Source organism: Muscardinus avellanarius, assembly GCF_963383645.1.
Source record: "Muscardinus avellanarius genome assembly, chromosome: X".
In the NCBI taxonomy this organism is placed as follows: Eukaryota; Metazoa; Chordata; class Mammalia; order Rodentia; family Gliridae; genus Muscardinus; species Muscardinus avellanarius.
In genome coordinates this window covers 54,155,100-54,160,920 of record NC_137792.1, presented here as the reverse complement: position 1 = coordinate 54,160,920, position 5,821 = coordinate 54,155,100, and positions in this window count along the sequence as shown.

Below are 5,821 nucleotides of genomic sequence, written 5' to 3'. Positions count from 1 at the left end.
TGCAATGATATTCTGCCTCACCTCAAGCCCAGTGCTTTAAACCCAAAGCACTGGGGTCAAGTGACCATGGACTAAAGCCCTGAGTCAAATTAAATCTTTCCTCCTTTAAATTGATTTTCTCAGGTATTTTGTCATAGTGATGAAAAGCTGACTAGTATACATGGCATAATCTTTTGAGCTTCATCCATGTTATAGTATATATCATTGATTCATTCCTTTTTATAGCTTGAATAATATTCCATTGTGTGACAATACCATAATTTGTTTATCCATTCATCAATTGATGGTCATTTGGATTGTTTTCACCTCTTTATTGTTGTGAATATTGCTGCTATGGAAGTGACATTTGGTTTGAACATCTGTGTCAATTCGTTGGGGTCTATAATTAGGAGTGGTATTGCTGGGTCATATGAAAAAAAAAAAAATATATATATATATATATATATATATATATATATATATATATGCTCAATTTTGAGAAAACATCCAAGTGTTTTCTGAGGGCTGCCTTGGAAATGCCTATAGAATGTGCAATGATACCTATAGCACTTCCCAGCAAGCAAAGACCCCAGAAGCTCAGGATCTGTAGCTTGCAGGCTCCACCATGCTCCACTCTAGAGAATAGAAGAGTCAAGCCTGGCAGGGTAACAGGAACCTAAGACCATCAGTTCCCACCAAACCATCTCCTCTACCACTAGACAGTGGATCGGGAGGCTTCCCATTTCCATATGTGCAAGCAACTGAGGTTCTTAAGGCTACAGAAGGAGTCATAGAGAGTGTTCCAAAAGGTGCTTCCATTTTGCTTGCTCACCTCCCTCCAGACCCCTCTTGTCATGCACGGAAACCCTACACTGGGTCCCATGAAGATGACTACTCTGAGCCCCAAACCACATGATTGGTATCCTACCCTTTGGGTTGTTATGTTTATCAAAGTTCTCTAGAGTAACATAATTCACAGGATATATGTATATGATGAAGGAGGATTTATCAAATCAGCCTACCCTCAGAAGCTGTGTAGTCCCAAGTGGCCACCTGCACCTGGAGAGCTGGAGGAACCAGCAGCTGCTTCAGTGGTTCAAGAGCTGGAGTTCCACAATAGGAGTGACTCAATTGAGAGGCCTGGAAACTCTCTGAAGAATCATCAGTGAGAGTCCAGTAAGAAGAGCGAAGGAGCTGACGTTCAGTATCCCCAGGCAAGAACAGACACATCTGTACCAATAAATAACAGAGCTTCCTTTCACACTGCTTCCTTCTTCTTTCACTCTTTGTTCCATCTGGCTCCCCAGCTAGTTGACAGTGCTGCCCACATTCAGGTTAACAATCATAGTGGCCTTGATGACCTCTTTCTCTTGGAGTTAGACTGCATCCTAAGGCCACTGGGTCTGGACATACAGCACATAGCCATATTGCAGGCCCTTCCCTGTGGAATTCCCTGGGCTGGGAACCAAGGATTCAGTGAGAACACACTCAGTCAAGCCTTGACTCAATATCCATGTGTGGTAAACCTACCTGGTACCAAGGGGCTGGTATTAGAGATATACCATGGGATCTGCTAGGTGTGATATCTAACTTCATGGATTCCACATTTAGGAGAGAGGTCCAGGAAAAAATCAAACAAATACCGCAATGAGATATCACTTCATATACATTAGAATGTCTATAATCAAAATGACAAATAATATATAAAGTGTTGGTAAGTGTGTAGAGAAATTGGAACCAACTCTTGTGTATTTCTGGTAGGAATCTAAAAGACTGCAGCCACTATGGAAATGGTTTGGTGGTTGTTCCAAAAGGTAAACATCGAGTCATTAATTGACCTAGGCATTTCACTCCTAGGTATATAACCCACATAACTGAAAACATGTTCACACCAGAATTTGTATATCCATGTTTGTAGGAGCAGCATTCACAACAGAATAGTCAAAAGGCTAAATAAAGCCAGACATGGTGGCACATGCTTGTATTCCTAGCATTGGGGAGGCTGAAAGAGGAGCATCTTGGTTTATAGACAGCCTCAGCTACTTAGTGAGGCCCTCTGCAACTTAGTGAGACAGTGTTTCAAAATAAAGAATAAAAAATAGGGCAGGAGATGTAGCTGGGAGATCAAATGCCTCTGGGTTCTATCCTCAGATCCACACACAAAAAAGGGCAAAGTAATCCAAATATCTATCAACTCATGAATTGCGACAAACAAAATGCAGCTTAGCCACACAGTGGAATAGTATTAAGCTATAAAAAGAAAGAAAGTACTTGTATATACTATGACTTGGATGAACCTTGAAAATATCATAGTCAGTGAGAGAGGCCAGACACAAAGACAATGCATTTTATAACTTCATTTATATATGTCAAGAATAACCAAATCCATAGAAACAGAATGTTGATTAATGCTTGTTAAGGACTGGGGATGGGAGGAATGTGAAGTGACTGCTTAATGGGTGTGGGTAATGAAAATGTTTTGGAACTACATAGAAATGATAGTTGCACACACAGCTTTGTAAAAGTTCTAAATGTCACTGAGTTTCACATTTTAAAGTGGTTAATTTTATGTTTTATGAACTTCATTTCAATGAAAAGCAAACATATTGTTTGTTTTTTTACAGTGATCGTTGCTATGTAGACAAGGGAAAACAATAATCTGATCATTGCTATGTAGGCAATGGAAGACAATAAACAGCATGAGGTAGAGTTGGTTTTAGCCAGGAAGATCAACAATGCCCTCTACAAGTAGGTGACGTTTAAGCTGAGACTTGGAAGTAATGAGCTAGTCATGCAAAGAACCAGGAGAAGAGCACTCCAGTGTTACAGGATGCAAAAGACTTGGATGCAATTTTCACAGTTTGGGGGGGTCAGATGTGCTGAGACCGCAGAGTAACCACTCCCAGAGGGACAGGCACAGAGCTGCTGAACTCTGGGTGAACCAGGGAGAGTGGGGAAGAACCATGTGAATGATTCCTGAGCTGGCTCTTTTATTTCTTTTTTATTTTGGCTGCGGTTAGGGGGTGAGGGGTGCTGGAGATTGAGCCCAGGAGCATTATACCTCCAAGCTACACCCCTTTTTTAATTTTTGAAACAGGGTCCTGCTTATTTGCTGAGGCTGGCCTCAAACCTGTAATCCTCCTGTCTTAGCCCCTCAAGGACTAGGATGATAAGCATGCACCACTACTTTGGTTCTGAGCTAGATTTTGAGAAATACTAGAATCAGCCCAGGGAAGAAAGGGAAGTGTGAATCAATGAATGCTTGAATCTCAGGAATCACCTTGTCTATTCTTTTTTTTTTTTTTTTTTTTTTTTTTTTGTGGTACTGGGGATGGAACCCTTCTACCTCCAGGCTATAATCCCAGACCTATTTTATATTTTATTTGGAAACAGGGTCTCTTAAGCCAGCAAGGCTGGCTTCGAACCTGCATGATCCTCCTGCCTTCACCTCCCAAGCATGGGGATTACAAGCATGTGCCATGCCATCACGCCTGGCACCTTGTCTATTCTTAATGGGAAAACCGAGGCCAGAAGCAGGAACTGAACCTGATACCCAGTATAAGAGTCACAGAGCAGGATTATGGGAAAGCATTTAGGTACTGGATTCAAAGAGAATGGAGTTGGAACCTTGGCCTCGCCCCTCAGTTGCTGTACAACTCTGCATAAGACCCTGACCGGTCCTCAGTTTTCTCATCTACCAAATGGGAATAATAATATGGTTTATTAGTGTCAGTGTGAGGATTAGAGGCTGTGTCATGTGGAAAACTGACATCAGGAATTGAATCGTTTATCTATAGTACACATATCAGATTTCACTAAATATCCTTTCTACTGGAGCATCTAACCATTCCAACAGAACGGTATCCTCTAGAAAGGCAAACACCAATGCACATCTCATTCCAAGTGTATTCCAAATGAGACAGAGGATAGTGGATACCAAGCACAAAAGGAGTGTTGCAGAGACAAATGAAAGGACCACTTGTCCAATAGTCAATATCCTTTTCAGAATCAAGGCATGTTCTGGGTCATCAATAGAGCAAGGCAGAGAGCTGAAATTTACCATTCTGGTTCTGTTTTCTTTTGAGCAACATGGAATGCTCTTTCTCTATGCAAAGAAAAACAAAACAACCCATGCCATTGTTCTGACATCAATTCAAAGTGCTTTCGGTGGGAGTCTCCCCTCCCACTCCACCCCCCAAGGTTGATCTCCTTACAATCCTCAGTGTCTGGACACCCTCCAATTAAGCTTGCCAGAGAAAACGCAGAGTTCAGTTATATTTGTTTTTCAACTAAACAAGGAATAATCTCACAGTGTAAGTATGTTCCAAAGATTGCCTGGAACATACTTGTACTACAAAACTATTCATTGTTTAGCCGACATTCAGATTGAACCAGGCATCCTGTATCTTTATTTGCTAAAATTGGAAAGCCTAGCACCAGCCAAACCATGCAAGGCGCCTGGCCACAAATCTGGGTTACTAGGCAAATTGCAGGGGAGTGGGTGGAGAACAAAGCCTGCCTGAGCTCTGTCTGGACCTCCAGAAGCAGCCATCTTGTAGAATGCAGCATCACAAAGAATCCTCTCTTTGTAGAACCACAAAAGCAGCCCAAGGGAGTCAATCCCTCTCCACAGCCTATTTCCAAAGTGGTTGATATTGGTGGTAGGCACTTTCTGGACCATGCTCCCAGCCCCTCAGCCCCTACCTTCATTCCCCCAGTGCCATGGGCAGTCTGAAAATTCAGCCCTGGCAAGCAAAGCAATGCAACTGCAGCTCACTCATCATATTTTCCGAGAGTGCCTATCATATACCAGGTCATCTGCTGAGCACCCAAGGGAGACATAGTGTGGAGCAAAATGTAGCCCCTATTCTCCAACAACTGCTTATCTTCCATCTGCCAAGAACCACCTCTGTGCCAGTGACTTTATACAAGTCACCAGGCTCAGTCAAGCCTCTTAATCCTGGTGTTCCTCCCATTTTAAAGATGCACATAAAGAGGCTAAATAACATGAGGGGGGACAGGAGCAGTTTCAAGCCTGGTTCCTCCTACTCCAGGAAATGGGAAGTGCCCAGAGTGTGAAACCACAGCAACACTCAGTGAGGGGGAAAATCCTGGGGAGCAAAGGGTTTGTCACCTTTGATTCAAGGAGGCAGCTAGCTGGCTTTCTGAAGAAGTAGGGACAGACAGTTGCCTTTTCCAAGCTGAAGGACCTTGACAGTAGTAAGATGTGAAGATGTGGGGCCAGGGACCCAAGGCTTGTCCCCAGAGTAGAAATGGAGGCAGCTCTGCCACGGGACAACATCACTGGAAGGAGTGGACATGGGGACAAGGAGATTATTTTACCATATTGCTCAGATTTATGACATCTACCCAAGTGGGAGATGAGTCCCACCCTAATTTGTCAGTAGAAGACTACAACTTCCTTTCCCATGGTCTTGTACTAAAGGATTGTCACAGGTCACAACCCTGAAACCTGACACCCAGGGTTAGGAAGGTCTTCCCCAAAAGACCAAGGCTCACCCTCACCAACAGCTGGCAGGCTTGCTTCATCCACCCATGTGTTGCTTCAGCAGCAACCTTATCCTGAGCACCTGCTGGCTGTGAGATGCCAAGTTAAGTTAGTGAGGAGATATAAAGGAAATAGGCAGATAAGGAAAAGGCCTCCGTAGAAAAAGTTAATTTCCTGAGTTTCCTGAGGGGCGACAAATACCTGAAATTCCAAAGGCTCAGAGATAAGAAGGTCCAGAGCTTCACAAAAGCCATCTGTTTACTAATCAACAAACACACCAAACAAGTCTGGCACTGCTGAAAGGAGATTCTTCAAGGACTTGCAAATACCCTA